Here is a 16,366-nt window from a genome sequence, read left to right on the forward strand (position 1 = left end):
GCATACTGGAGTAAGTAGTATTGTTCTTTTACTATGCTCTTTTCTGTGAGTGTGGCTGGAAGGTTAAGTTGACCAGGGTGTCATATGGATATTAGGGTCTCTAGGACAAAAGATGGCCTAGAGACAGGAAAATCAGCTGCTGCTACCCTTTGCTGCAAAGACTGTTTCTTGTCCTCTTAGCTTGTTTTTGGCTGATGATATGTATTTATTGAATAAAGTTTCAGCTTTTGTGTCATTAAAACTCTATGAGAGAATAAGGTGTCTTTTTCGAACGATCCCCTCCTCTGAGCAGTGCAGTGTTACTGAAATAATTGCCTGAATATGGCACATTATTTTAGTCTCTGTTACATCTGTTACAGTAGATTCATTCCTACTAGTTATAACTATCTGTAGGGTAAGTTCTGGTGTAAGCAATACTGTGCTGTATACATAGCATGGGTATTTGGTAAGGTATTGCTGTTTTGTTTATGATCTCATCATTTGATACCAGGACCAGTGTGTAGTAAGTTCCCACAATATAGTAATTCATTAGTCAGTAGATTCACCCATTGTGTGTGCACATTGGTGGAGTCTGCATTATTGTAATACCTCACTCATTTTAGGCACAAAAAGGTTCATTAAAGATTAAACTGCAGTAGCGTATTAATTACTGGGGAAAGGAAGTATAGAACCTAGACACTGACCTTCACTACTCAGCCAAGGTATCAACAAACTCCACTTTACATCATCTATTAATAGCTGCAATTTAGTTTTCAAACCTACAAAACTAGTTTATAAAAGGCAGCACAGGCTCATCATTGCAGGGTAGTAATTCAAAAGGAGGTGTAAGCGGGAGTTTCCGTCATTGTCACCAAAATGTTATATTCCAGGCAAATAACTACTTTTAGATAATGTTAGGGTTGCAAAGTTGAGCACTTAGTAATTGGGTGCAGAAGTTGATGGCTGATTGCACAGCCTTAATCCGGGCCACATGTACAGGTATACTGTAGTAGTCTTTAACAGCAAGGCCACATGCTATTCCTCACGGGGGGGAAAATCACATACAATATTTTCTACAGCCATCTATGGCTGACTAGGGTACTGAGCCCCATCTTGTTCAAAAAGAGTTCATAAGATTTTTTTTTTAAATGGGACAAGTCTTTTTTTTAACTCTCCACTCACCAAAACATTGTTAAACCACTTTTGCTCCAACTTTCAACAAAACATTCCTCTTGGGGCAGAGACCAAACTTGGACAATTTCAGCATAAAAAGGTCAATGCTTCTGAAAGTAAAGAATGACTGAAAATGGGAAGGGGTAATGGTAACTCGTCTCAGAGTAGCAGCCGTGTTAGTCTGTATCCGCCAAAAGGAAAGGAGGACTTGTGGCACCTTAGAGACTAACAAATTTATTTGAGCATAAGCTTGCATCCGATGAAGTGAGCTGTAGCTCACGAAAGCTTATGCTCAAATAAATTTGTTAGTCTCTAAGGTGCCACAAGTCCTCCTTTTCTTTTTGCGGTAACTCGTCTGTTTCTCAACCTTTGTGATAGGGGACATTATGTGCTGTATCTGTTTTCTTTTGTGTCCTCTTGTATAGGAACTTAGCATTATGCTGCTCTGTGATTAGAATAGATCAGTTCAATAGTCCCTCTTTTCCTGAAGCTTCTAATCAAGAGCAAAGATTGTATTCCAAACAGTAATATTAGTATAGCAAGATATAAGAATGCTCTAGCATCATCCAGCTAACTCTCAGCAACTACATTTATTAGACATTACTGTAAAGTTTTAAAAAGTACCTAAGTCATGTAGGGCCCAGATTCTCAACATATTTAAGTGCCTAACTCCTACTGAAATAGGAGCCTAAGTCCCAATTCATAGATTCCAAGGCCAGAAGGGATCTAGTCTGACCTCCTGTATAACACAGGCCATGGAACATCCTCCAAAACAATACCCGAGTCCAGATCTTTTAGAAAACCAGCCAATCTTGATTAAAAATTGTCAGTGATGCAGTACCCACCACAACATTCAACAGTGCCTGAGGGGCTTTTGGAAATTGGATTTTGGCTCCTAAGTCACTTAAATGCTTTTGTAAATTTTACTAACACAGCTGAGAACAAGTAAAATAATAAGAGCTTAGTTTTGTACCCACTGAAGTGACATTGACTTTAGTGCATACAGGTTTAGGTCTCTAAAGAGACATTAAACAATGGCAAAACTTTTGTTTGAATTAGAGTGTCTATGATTTATGGTAAATACAATTCTACACAACTTTTTACAACTAATGGTCAGCTATGCTAATTTACAGCAGCTGGGGATCTGGCCAAATATCTTTTCTCATAGCAATATCAGTATTGTGTGGCCACATTCACAGAATGTTGGACCATTCAGTGCAAATATCAATTATGAAATACACCAAAAATTAATGCCAGTAGGGAAGAGCTAAAGTTCAATGCAAAAATTCTACCAGACGAAAAAGCACTCATTCTCTCAGAGACGCAAATGCAAAATCAAAAAGGGGGAAAGGTACAGTTAGAACATTTAATGTAACTCAGTAACAAAGAAGGAGAGAAACAGAAAATCCGGAAAGAATAAAAATAATCTTATTGGGAAAAAGTAGGATGAAGTGCATGATTTATGCCACGAGGACCAAAGGAAACAAATTGCAGTAGACTCAGCTATTTCATCAAACTTCTGAGCATCGACGTGACTCTTTTCTCCAGTCCTTGTGGCACTGGCACTGTAGAGCATTTGTGTATCTCTATTTTTCATACATTTTTTCTCAGATTTGTTCACATACAGTAATATTTTGTCACTACCCTGCAACTGGAAGTCTTTCTCAAGGGCTTTTTCTGGGACAATTTTTCATTTTACTTTTCCTATATTTTATTCCTTCCTCATATTTCGTTGCTTTCTTTTTATTTGTTCTTGAATTATGTTAACTTTATACCAGGCAGATGTACTTGAAAAGGCATGTTACAAGTTGGGAATTAGTTTTATGGGTAGAAAGTATGAGGAAGATTGCACAGTACCAGTCTGCACTGGCTGGATCACAAATTCCTGAGCACTAACAATACACAACATTAATTTTAAAAATGTGTGTATGAGACCACGATGAAATTCATCACAGCCTGGCTATGAAGTCAAAACTATACCCTTGCCACAAACCCTACCCTTCTTCATCCCTCACTCTCCAGATGCCTGGTAAAAGATGAGATGCTACTATATGATAATCAGGTCAGTCCGAAAGGGGAAGAAAGTTATAAATAAATAAATGTTCTGTCTCCAGAAAAATATTATATGCCTGACAGTCATCTCTTTGTTGAGTGGAATTTGGTGTCATTGTAACTGCATGCAATGCCTTTCAGTATTGTGACTTCTGCTTCACCACTCATGAGGCTGATGCATGAGACAGACAAGATCAGAATTCATGAAGAAATAGGATCAATATACTGAATGCTTCTCTGTGGTTTTATATATTTCATTTTATAAAGCCCATTTCTTGTGAAAAACTATTTTTTCCCATTGGTTTACAATATCATTCATTAAAGTGCCTAGCTCCTGCTATGGTTGTATACCTATATGCCCTCACAAAATACTGATAACACCTAAATCAGCAATCTGTGACAAAGCTCTGTCCTTGCCTCCGTGGGTCCTGTGTTTCCTGGTGGATTTCGCTAGCCTCAGAGGCTCACTGTGACCCTCCATGTAACCCTTCTTTTCTCTAGAGACAAGCGTCACAGTCTATTGAGCCATTTTCATCATAAGCCAGCAAGGGAGGTGAGGAGAAGTTATCCTTCCTTGCACAGTCTCTGTTGTCTCCCAGTCTCAGTGATTAATTGGGGGGGGGGAAGCAAAGGGGGAGCCCAGGCCCACCCTCTACTCCAGGCTCTAGCCCAGGGACCCTAATAGTATCAGCTATGGTAGCTGACCTTTTAGAAACATGACAAGTACAATTCCCTGGGCTACTTCCCCCACAGCAGCCCTCACTTCCTCAAGCTCCACTTCACCCTTACCTCAGGGCCTCCTTCCTTGTGCCTGATATGGTGTGTACTGCTCAGCCACTCCAACAGCACAACTTCCTCCCACAGCTCCTGACATCCACACCCACCTGACTAACTGGGAGGCTTTTAACGAGTTTCAGCCAGCCCCTGATTGGCTTCAGGTGTCCCAATCAACCTAGCATTCTCCCTGCCTTCTGGAAAGTTCTTAATTGGCCCCAGGTGTCTTAATTGACCTAGAGCAGCTGCCATTTCACTTAACCTGGTACCAGGGATTTGTTTAGCCTGGAGCTAATATATCTATCTCCCACTACTTTTCTATAGCCATCTGGCCTTGCCCCGTCACAGCTCATACAATCGTACTGAAGTAAATATTGAATCTGTGACACTCAGGAGATTAGATTATCAAATTTTCAGGGACTAAACGTTGCAAAATTTCTAAGGGATTAAGCAAATTATTTCCCCCCTTGTATATTCCACAATACTCACCAACTCTATATAGGGCCTAACCTTGGGCACCTGAGCAAAGCCTTTTACCTTTAGGAATTACGAAGAAGTTGGACATGGGAGAAAGATTCCCCATTTCCAACCAGATGTACAGCCCAGTCGCCTGCAAGACTACACCACATCCACCTGTTGCTATGCACATCTGGGGAGCAGCACAGAATTTGTTACAGTGTTTTTTCTTGTGCCATTTCTTTACATTTGCCCAGATGTTGTGTTATAATGTGATGCATCATGGGTGAAATTCTGCTTCTATTGAAGTCAATGGGAGTTTTACCATTGAGTTCAGGGGGCCAGGATTTTACCTCATGTTTCATTCCATCAGTGAGATGGAATATATTGTAACATGGCTGACATCATTCCACCTGATGCCTTACAAAGGAACACTTTATCTACGAAATATTATGCAAATGTCTGAGAACTACAGTATAACCCCCCCCTCCAGTTCCTTAAAGTAGTAGATTTTAAAGGTTGGTCTTATATACTACTCTGTGTATTTTTAAACTGTAGATAATGATTACAATCTCTCTATAGTGGTTGCTGAAAAGTCTTTCCATAGTTGATTAGTTAGTCAGATATGAACTACTGCACGAAATTCTGATCTGCATCCAAACTCACTTCTCAACAGTACCAGAATTCCAGGGTTGTTATGATCCAGAATTTGGGAGCTGTTGGCTTCACCTATTGGAGAAGTAAGTAGTCGGCATGAAGTTTGGAACTGGATATGAAATTCTCCACAATTCAGAGGCATCTAAATCTTCAGTGTTGGTTCAGGCCCATCCCTTTTATGGACACACCTGTGTTGCCAAAAGGCATGCTGGAAATCCCTGTTACTTTAAAAATATTTAGCAGTGAATAACAAACAGCATTGTATGAAGTGCATATACAAGATATGGCATCTCCATGGCAATAGTCAAATACCATGTGAAAGAAAGCTCCTCAGTCAGGAAAAAGGCGCATGACATACAGGGTTAGGATAAAGCACCTGATATTGCAGCGCTAGTGATAGTAGAAAGTTATGATAGATAGTTCAGAGCAGCACTTCACTTATGTTTGGAAATTTGAACACCAGATCTTTGAACAAATGGCAAAAGAATCTGTAAACTTTTAATCATCAACAGCCTTTACAGGCCATTACGCAGGTTCCCTCTTCCTCTCCCCGCACTCCTGAGAGAATCCACATAGCAGTGAATCTTCTAACTGCATAGCCCACTGATGGCACAGATGGGCCAAACATCATTGCGCAGAGAGCTGATCCGCGGCACGCTGCGTAGGGGAAGGGGAGTGAACCTTTTGCATGGCTCCTCAGAACACAGTTGGGTGGTGGAACTGCTCTACGTCCACTGCCAAGTGTCCCTCTGTGGCCTCAGAACTGTCTGGATTTGCCCCCACATGAAATGTAGCCATGTTATCCAAACCGGAATAGAGCATTTGAGCTATTGCTCAGTTCCATTTCCTCACAATCCAATGTTAAAAGGTGATCATTAAATTGTATTGAATGATAATTGCTAATCATAATGGCTAGAATACTCAGGATCACATCTAAAGGCACAGTTTAGCCCATTATGATTAACAATTGCCACTCCTATGAGGCACAATCCACCCTTGCTGCCCTCTTGGACTGGGGGAATTAAATTACTTCAGGTCTTGAGAGGGTGCCGCTTACTCCTACCTAATGCCTACCCAGCAATTCTTGCCAGAGAGTAGAAGGATGGCACCAAGATCTTAGTCCCTCTCTGGCCCACAAGCTCAGAGATGAGTGTGCCAGGAATCAGATCCATACCAGATCAAAGATCCACGTAGGTTTTAATCAGTTGTGCAGGGGTTGAAGGACCTTACACTGTCATCCTCCACTGCCCAGTGTTAATTTGATTTGCTTTTCAGTTTAAAGTAAGGCTAAATATTAGCTCAAACAAATCCCAACACTTTCACTATTTGGGCCACTGTAGATAATGCCAGTGAAAGACAAGTCATGCATTAGCCTTAAAGAACGTGGCATTTCATTTTTATTAATCAGGCAGTTTTAATTAAATCGCATGTCATCATTCATTTTGTTCGGCTGCATACAGGATGGTTACAAAAAAGCACAGTGGGGAAGCAGGTAGATTAAGATGGTGGTGACCTACACAGTGGACATTGCTGTTTGAGCCATTGTCTGATTCATTTATCAGTTAACATGGTCTTTTGGTGACTGTTTTAAAAGTTAATAAGCATTATGAACACACAACCCAATTTTTACTCCACTCTACAATAAATAAATAAATGTAGAATCTGCGTATCTTTGGCTGTTCCCTTTGCTGGACATATTCCTGAGGAATACAAAACCCACAGACAGCAAGGAAAAACCAGACTTGGATAAGCACCTTTGTGTATAATGTGACTGAGAAGAAAGAGGCTCTCAGGTGTACTGAGTTCTTTGATAATGAAGCAAGTAACTACTTATGTAACACTCAGTATTATGTATTTTACACAGTGCTGTTAATACAGAACTTTATGCAAACAGATGAGACCATGTGCCTGCCTTGAAGATCAGTGCTATCTATTACAGGCCACATTTTTGCTAGAATCCCCAACTCACCGTCCTTATGTGTGTACGTATACTTTCATAAATAAAGTTGCACAAGCACGCATAAAGGCCATATTTTGAAAATTCGGCCCACAATTTTAACGCTTCAGGTCCCCTTATCTAACAGCATTCAATTATTTGTGTCAGTGGTGCTGCAGAATGGTCTTGAGGATATAACTGATTAAATGGCACACCATCTAGCAGTGATAGAGCAAGTGGCGCCTTCAAAGCCAAGGTCGTTAGAAGAACTGTCTGGTTTCCTGAAGAAACTGAAGCCAGAAGCAGCTTTTAAGTTTGCATGGAAATGGATTTAATGTATGAGCACTTGTACTTTAATTAACATAGTGAAGAAGACCCAGCCAATGATCTTTCACTTTTATAACTATTCCTGCAAAATGGAGTTTCTGAGTACTGTGTCTGCTGATCTTGCTAATCAGGATTTTTTTTTTAATTTAAATCAGTTGCTGTTGCCTGTTAACACATTAGAAAAAGATATTTAAGTTTACTTTTTGCTAATTGAAAGAGAAGAAATCATTATGATGTGCAACTTAGATTTTTGGGGGTCAACAGGGCCAAAGTATTTCCTGTAATTCTGCTCAATAGAAAGAAGGTCCTGGAACAGTTGTCTTACAGTCCCCCTTGGTTGAAATCATGGCCCCACTAAAGTCAACAGGACATAAGCACAGGCTGAAAGTGAAGTATGTATGTATGTGCTGGCCTGATGTTCTGAGGAGGGATGGACTTCAGCTCATGATCAAGTACTTTCCTGACTCAAGGCCCTTATTCAGTGCAAGGCAGACATGGTTAGCCACTATTGTATATCTAAAACTAGATGATGAAAATTGAGTTTGGAGTTAGCCTTGCTTTACAGTGAACTTTGATCAGTCCTTCAGTATTTCACCATTTGCTCTGGGGGAGGGGTGGCCTATGCAAGGCCATGTGAAAATACAAGCAATGTGCCAGCATTTCAATATTTATCCCTAAATGTTTTATTGTGAGGATCATTTGTTGTTTACCATCCCATGACCAGGAGGCAGGGATTTAGAGCCCGTTATCCATCCTACTTTCTTAGTTATTTTTTTAAACCTTGGAGGTGTTTTTAATTGTGTCTTATCCCCAGAGTTCAATAAACTGTCATATTCTAATACTTTTGCAACCAGATCCAAAGTCTAACATGTACTTTATTTTGTTCCACAGTGAGGGATTATATCATCTTCTGTCTAATTCCTAAATGAAAAATTTGTACTTTTCCCCGATAGCTACAAATCTTTTGGGTATGGTTAAATAAGAAAACATATCAACATTTCTGGCCAGATCAAGATGTTTATGAATGTTAGCTGTCATAAATGCAAAAATACTCCTAAGGGATGGTAATTTAGTGTTTCTTTCTTAGGGGATAATGAGTTTAAACACCATTTGGTAAGTCAATAAATGATCTCATTATTTGGAGACGGATCCAGGGCCTGCTGTTTATTCTGGTATAATGGCTTCATAGCAGGGCTAGCACAGAATAGAGCTAAGGAAGGAATAAGCAACATTCTGATTCTTACGGTTTTGGCGTGATGGGTAAGAGATCAGGGAATGCACCGCAATGGGTCAGAGAATTTCACTTATCTCTATGTTAATTTGTTCTCAAATAACTCAGATGAAAGGATTATGTATTATTTTGGGAATTCACTACGAGTGCTGGTGCCTTGGTGAAATGGTAAAGGGAACACAAATAAATAATTTTGGCCTACAATTATACGTCAAGTATACAGTCAATCTCATTGGAGAAATTTGCATGTTAGAAAGCCATGATAAGATAGATTGCTAGGTTACTTTTTGTTTCTTATAACCATCTGACCTTCCATACCAGGTTTTTACCACATCACATTCCCTTTACTCGTACTGCAGGAGGCTGTCATATGAAAAATTGTTAGCATCATAAAAGTGGGCATTTTGAGGTCTGTTTCCAAACTAGAGCAGGGATAATGAAAAATCACAAGCTATTTTGCCAACGGAATAGCAATGACTAGGGTTATCATTGTGTCATTGTTTCCAGCAGCCAGATTGATAATTAGATCAATTGTAATTTGGATACCTAGCCTGCCTTCCTATGTACTCAAAACTTCTATTAATTATTATAGTTTTAGTTAATTAACCATTCACATTCCAGCAGCACCTGAGGAGTCCAGTCAAGATCTGGGCTCTGTTGCAGTTGGCAGTGCACAAACACAGATGAAGAGACAGGTAGGAAAGATTACAGGAGTTTTGTTTCAAGGAAGAGTGGGCCATTAGAAAAGTGTTGCTGATCAGGAACGTATATAGTTTGTTGGAATTATAGGGCTAAATCGTGAACATTGAGGGCTTCCAAAGAGCTCTGCATGGGCACAGGGTTCTGCCTGTGTGGATTTTATTATAAATTCAACCTAATTTAGCATCTCAAAACATGTGTTTGTGCAAACACCTAGTTGTGCCACAGGCGTGGTTAAAACTACAGGTTCAAATGTCAAGATTAAGTTGAGAAGCTTTTGAAAATTTGGCCCCCACAACAGATCAAAGACCTCTGTATCTTAAATTCATGACAGCAGGGATTTAACATGCTTGAAAACTTTCCCGAAAAGTTGAATGTGGTTTTAAAGCTAAATCTGGTCCCTGTGAGCAGTATATATATATATATATATAAAAAATTGTTAGGAAGGCATGATTAGAGAGTTTTTCAAGATACTTTTTAGTTCTCAAAGTGCTTCACACCTGACTCCTATATCATGCTGGGGTGGGCGGAAGACAGTTAAACCCTCCGTCTCATCTGCAGTCTCAAAACTTACAAGAGTTTTTAATCTTCATTTATAATGTGTCCATCATCATGGTGTCTAGTCATCAGCTACCTATGCAGATGGCTATTTCCAAACGATAAAAAGGTCTGTGGACCTTAAAACCTATTGTTGAAGTTGGCTGAAAATGTGGCCTCCAATATGTACATTCTGCAGATAATTATGACTACCTTAATGTGAATAATTCCTTAAGGAAATAATAAAATTTATGAACTGTTCCACTGCCAGCCTTATAGTATTGGAAAGCTTGTTAACTAAAGAAATGGAATAAAGATAAATAAGTGTTCTATAAATGAAGATGGAGTACTCATAAAAAAGGAAATTGCATTATCAAGTTTGTGCATTGAAATCCTTCCTGTAACAGAGAAGGAGCCACAAATATTGCTTGCTACTGTATATCAGGATAGACCAAGATTGCATCTTGGTGTCCATTCTAATGAATTACATCTCTTTGTTTGCACAGAGGATGTACAAATTTACGAAGTCATTTCATTGTAGTTTGCAAGAGCTCATACTGCATTGTAATTGTAGGTTTGTGCTCTGCATAAAGCATAAAAAGTCAAAATACTATACAAGAGCATAGCATAAGGTAGTAATGAAAGAGACTACAGTCTCTTTAAAAATGCCTCTTGCTGTGTTTCTCACTAGCACTGTGACCATTTGGGGTATGTTCATTAATCCTCTTGTTTAATACCAGAGAGGAATATTACTTACATTGTATATTAGCAACAGTGCTGAATTACTCTGGATGCCTGCACTCTCATTCCTGTACATGGTGTTCTGTAGCTTAAATCAAGAGCATTCTGCTCTGAGTTGATGTGAAAAGGCTCATCTGGTATTACCTGTATGACAATGAAATGGATTGTATTGTTAATGTACAAGGCATAACCTTACCTGATGACCACTTTTGTAGACCATTAAAGCAATGGTTTAAGGCACATTGTGATTGTGTAAGGTTGTTGGGTTTTTGTGGGGAGGGGAGAGGAGTTGGTTGGTTTGGTTTTTGGTTTGATTTTTCCCATCTAACTTTTGGGTGAGTCCAACATAAACCTCTAACTGGAATTGCAAAGTACTGTAACAAATAATCCTACAAGATACAGCACACATCAAAAGAGGAAAAAATTCTATCCCTGAGAACTGTGGGAGTAGCTATTGAAATATACATCAAAACAGTCTATTCAGCCACTAAGCTACCACAGTTCTCCCGAATGGTGGAATCTTAGCTGATGATGCTACTAGAATTGATAAATGTACAAGCATCTATACTCTGCAAGGATTGTATTTATGACTTAGTATTGTGGGTCACAGAAACCAAACTATTAATAATAGCTAGTATCCAATTATGTAGTACTACTGCAGTCAATAAAGGTACAATTTTAAAAGTCTATAGATTGTGTCTATACATTCTGTACAAGATTTTAAATACCTATTCATATGCACAGCTACAGAGAGATTATGTAAATGATGGGAAAAGAGGAAACAGTTCATTGCTACTTTTTGCTTTTTCATTATTAAAAGAAAAAGATGTGTTTGAAATTGCTCAGAGGTTTGAAATGCTGTTAGTGGTCTCTGCAAAGATGGCATAGTGGACAGATTGCAGATTAAACAACCAAAGACGATTTAGAAATGAAATGTATCATATGTGTTTGCAATTTAGTACACAGTTATTACCGCATTTTAGGGGAATTTGTGTATGATGGCCAAAAATCTGAGGGTGAAATGTGGGTCAAACTAGACATTTCAAATGAAAAGTTTTTGAATTTTTTGCAGGCAAATTTTAAAATTTCACAAAGCTAAATGTTCTATTCAATTTGATTCAACTCAAAAAATGTAATTCCATTTGGTTTTTGAAAAGCAAAAAATCTGATCACAGTTGGACCCTAGCTCAACATGCTAACAACTCAATGCGCTTATGAGAAGGGACTGCTCATTCACACCCTTAGAAGGGTCACTCCAGACTGGAGTTAAAGCACATTAACAGGGAGGAATAAGAAAGTTTCTACTGCCACTACCTGTACAATGCCATTCTGTCAGTAGAGATTTCATTTTCAGATGATCAGTTTAGCAGCTTTCACAAGCATGATATTTTCTAAAAATTAGAAAAAGTGACAAACACTCCTCCTAGTAATGCCACTATTTACTACTTGGGTCTAAAATCTCTCCCTTTTACATTATGTATTCTTAATTTAAAAATGATAGACTCATAGGACTTGCCTCATTGCTACCTCAGGGCATGGGTGGCTTTGTCTTGTTAGCTAACACAGCTGTGGTATTAAGCAGATTTATTACATTGATTTAATTATTATCTGAGCTTTTTATATATACTTAATAATATATTATTTAAACACATATGACAATCTTCAAAGAAAAACTGACGTGAAAGAAACTGAGGTCTTTATTGTAGGTCATGCTACCAGCTAATGACCGGCACAGTAAGTTCAGCCTAGGGCTGTCAATCAAGGTGTCCATTGTGTGACCTTTGTGGGTCTGCACATGTGAAAAGGGGACCCCTGGCCAGAGCTAAGAAAGCCTCCGAAGCTTGCTTATGATTATTATTCATATGAAAAGTAGCTGTCTGTCTAACAACAGCTCTTGATTAGTTACTTTGTTACTCAACAACAGTTCGCTCTGTATTGATTGGTTACTTTGTTAATATATATACTGTATATTGTTACAAGCTCTTTGGGCTTATCTGTTTGCTGGATTGCCCCACTGTGACTCTGCCTGACCAACAGAGATTCAGTGTTAATGATTTCATTTCTATAATAAAAGCTGTTGTTTAAAATACTTACCAAAGATTCTGGAACTGGATATTTCGAACCAGGCTGGTAGCAGGAGGAAACTGCAAAGGAGCACTATTGCCTGAGAAGGGAATGGCTCAGCAGTGCCCAGCATTTCTATTTAAACAGTTAGGAACGATCCTTTTAAACTACTTGGTAGTCAAAATAAATAGACTTTCCTAATAATTGAGGTTGTATGTCAGAGACATTCTTGGTAGGCATCAGGGGCCAAATATATCATTAATGTGACTCCATTGAGGTCAAAGAGATGAATTTATCCTTTTTGGGTATATTATCTGTTGTTTTAGTAAAGACTAATACAAATTGTTCTCAACCATGCTTAGTTTTATAGGCATGTTACTTTCAAACAATATTACTATATGTCATTCTGTACCATATTTTCATTAACAAATAAACATAACAATATCAGAAATATACTGGGTCACATTCAGCCAAATGCTGAGTCAAATTAAGCAGAGGCATAAACAGATTTATTAAAAAAGATGACTATGGAGATGGGCATGGTATAAGTATCAGAACACAATAGAGTAGGTATATGTTCCTCAGAAAATATCTGACAATCGATAGATGTGGAAAAATGTATCACATTTATATGCCAAAGAGGATTTGTAGTAACAGGTACAAAATAAAGAATTCCATCTCTAATACTATGAGCACCCAGTTCAGTCCTTTTGTAAAATGGACACAAATCCTATTGGCTTGAAGGTGTCACCAATGCATTTGGCCTATTGTATGCAGCTTAGAGTCAGGGCCTGATTTTTCAAAGCTTCCTTAACTCAGCTTCAGCCTGCGTCTGTGCAACTTAGTGCATGTGCAGATCTGCGCCTGCACTTTTGGTGCATGAACATCTGTGCTCACAAGTGATAGACTCCAGCATTTGCATACATGGATGATACAATTTCTTTAATCAAAAACCAGCATCTGCATGTGAAAGTACATCAAGCGTTTGCGTTGCAAGGTGTGTGCAGTCTAGTGTTGTGGGTGGATAACTGGAGGCTGCTTGATGGTAATCAGGATCTAAAAATGTAAAAGAAGTGTACAATAATATAACAAAATTCGGAAAGAACTCATCTTACCTAGGTTTTGCCAGTTCATTTATGCTATATAGTACATAGATCTAGCAGATGCTACACATTTTCTAAAAATCATAAAGCAAAGACACAGATTGCATGAGAATTACTCTTCCATATGGCTTGTATAATATGTACAGTACTGTGCCCAGTACAATGCAATGTTTAAAATATTCAATCACATAACCTTTTCTAGGGCAGTCAGTGATCCTTGAGCAGCTCCATGACTCCAGCAAGAAAAGAAAATATGACCTAATCGAATGTGGCCTTAAAAATCAGTTTAATCAGGCTTCCCAAGCACTCGTATGTATTAATTATAATTGTATGGTTATTGCAGGGTATTTCTACAGGGCAGAATTAAGGTTGCCTTAGCTGTGTATTTCCATACCTTAACTGGTTTTGATTTCTTTGAAACTTAACCTTAACTACAGATTTCCTGGTTACATAATGCTTTGCTTTTTTAAATAATTACAACACCAGTGTAATGTTTTTGCTGTAGATTACTGACATGTATTTCAATCTTAACTCCCTCTAAACTTAGGTTTTGTCTGGGAATTTAAATTCTGCTCTTTCATTTAAATTATTTGAAAAGCTGAACAGAAGTTATTGTAGAAGAATATTGGTTTTAAACATTTGCTTGCAAACAGAAGAATGTAAGAGAGCAATATGCATTTAATAAAAATGCAAAATTCACCTCAGATGGATCTACCTTAAAAACTAACCTGATTACATTTGTATAATGGGGTATATACTGTACTGAAAAGCAGTATATTGACTGCAGAGCACTGCTATTGAAGGAAGACAATGTACTCTGTTATCATGAATGCAGATAGCAGTGATTGTGAGAGGACAAGAAACTTTTTACTGATTCCATTTATTCTAGATGTATTAACAAAAGGAAACCAAACACAGAACTTTTCTCTGGAGTTGCTCTCAGTGTTCTTATTTGTAATGACTTTTCATTTAAAGAAATACATCCTGTAATGGGGTATTGTTGACCTGAGCCTGGAATGGCAACACTACATAAAACACTGTCAAATATTCTGTCTATTTCACAATAGGGCTATTTTGGTATTGGTTTTAAACATTTTTTTAAAAATGTGATTGGTCCTATTTTTCATGTTTGTGTAAAGCCAACTACGCTCACTATCCTACACAGAAATGGAGGTAAAGATCTCTTATCACTGACCTCCAAAAGTTTATCTAAAATAGCTTTTCTGTGCTCTGTTTCCTATATAATGTCATGACCCTAACACCCAATATCTTAAGACTTACAAGTGCTGAAAATTAAGAATTTCCCCTTCCTCACATTTATTTCTCTGATTAGACACCTTAATTCTGCCTCTAATGCAGCAGTGAATGTCAACTCTTCAGCACTTTAGATCATAGTATACAGCATGGTTAAGAGTGTAGCATTTGCCTAGAACTCTTAACTGTGACTCAAGAGACCCGAGTCATGTTCATGAGTCTGCTACTCTCTTGTTGGGTGACCTCAGAGAAGTTTTCCCTCTGTTTTCCCTTTCTATGATATGATCTTTACCTACTTTGGAACTTAGGGCTCAGTTCTGAAAATACCACCATGAATAGTCCAATTGACTATGCCTCATTGTGGCTCATTTTTAGGATTGGGACTTCTGTCCTACAGTGCATCTGACTCCACATCGGTCCTACATTGTTTGTTTCTCATCCTCTCTCCAGAATGGAGAAACATGTGCAGTGGAGTGTTCTGTTTTGATGAGTGTGTTGGGGGGGTTAGTTTCGAATTTTTTGGCGGAGGGGATAGGGATTAATGTTGCTTGTTTTTTTAAAGATATCCTTCATTTGGACCGGCTACTAACACTTCCCACAGTATGCCAAGCAGTGTCTTAATAAGTGCCTTATGAGGTAGTTTATCACCTGATTTGTTTTATATTCTATCCCTCTGCTAATACAACCCATTACTTTGTTCACACTCTTTACTGGTGTTGTGCATTGTGCAAATGTTTCAATAATCTTTCCACAATACCCCTCACATCATTTTCCTAATCAGTATGCTGGGTAACAGTTCAATTTAGCATATATTCTGTAGTTTGCTTCTGTGCTCCCAGGCTAATTATTTCACATTTTTCTACATTTAATTCCATTTTCTGTCAGTTGGCCCTGTCACCTACACTCTGGTTGCATCAAGCCTCATTATTTCTTATGCCTCCAATTTTAGTATTATCTGCAAACCTGGAAATTTGCTTTCAATGCCTTCATCTAAATCAATTATATAAACATTATTATGAATAACACAGGTCCCCAAACTGACCTCTGCATTGATTGCAGAAGAATAAGCTGTCAGTTGAATCAAAGCTAACAAATATGTAAGATGATGAGAGAAAAGGTGAGGCAGACTGTGGATAACTTGGAAATAACCATTCCTCATTGTGGGGGTGGAGGCTGGTTGGGGTGGAGAGCGTTTGTATACAGGTGCACGCACACACAGACACTCACCTAGAATCCCTCTTATACATACCTAGCAATCATCTTTGTTTCTGTGTTTGGCAAACTTGTTCTTCCCTTCAAACCAGTTAGGTCTTTTCCACTTTTGGTTAGTCTAATTCTGACTTCTGCTGGGTGTTAAAGGTACCTTACTGTGTCCGCCTGCAG

This window comes from Lepidochelys kempii, chromosome 2, assembly GCF_965140285.1.
Source record: "Lepidochelys kempii isolate rLepKem1 chromosome 2, rLepKem1.hap1, whole genome shotgun sequence".
In the NCBI taxonomy this organism is placed as follows: domain Eukaryota; kingdom Metazoa; phylum Chordata; order Testudines; family Cheloniidae; genus Lepidochelys; species Lepidochelys kempii.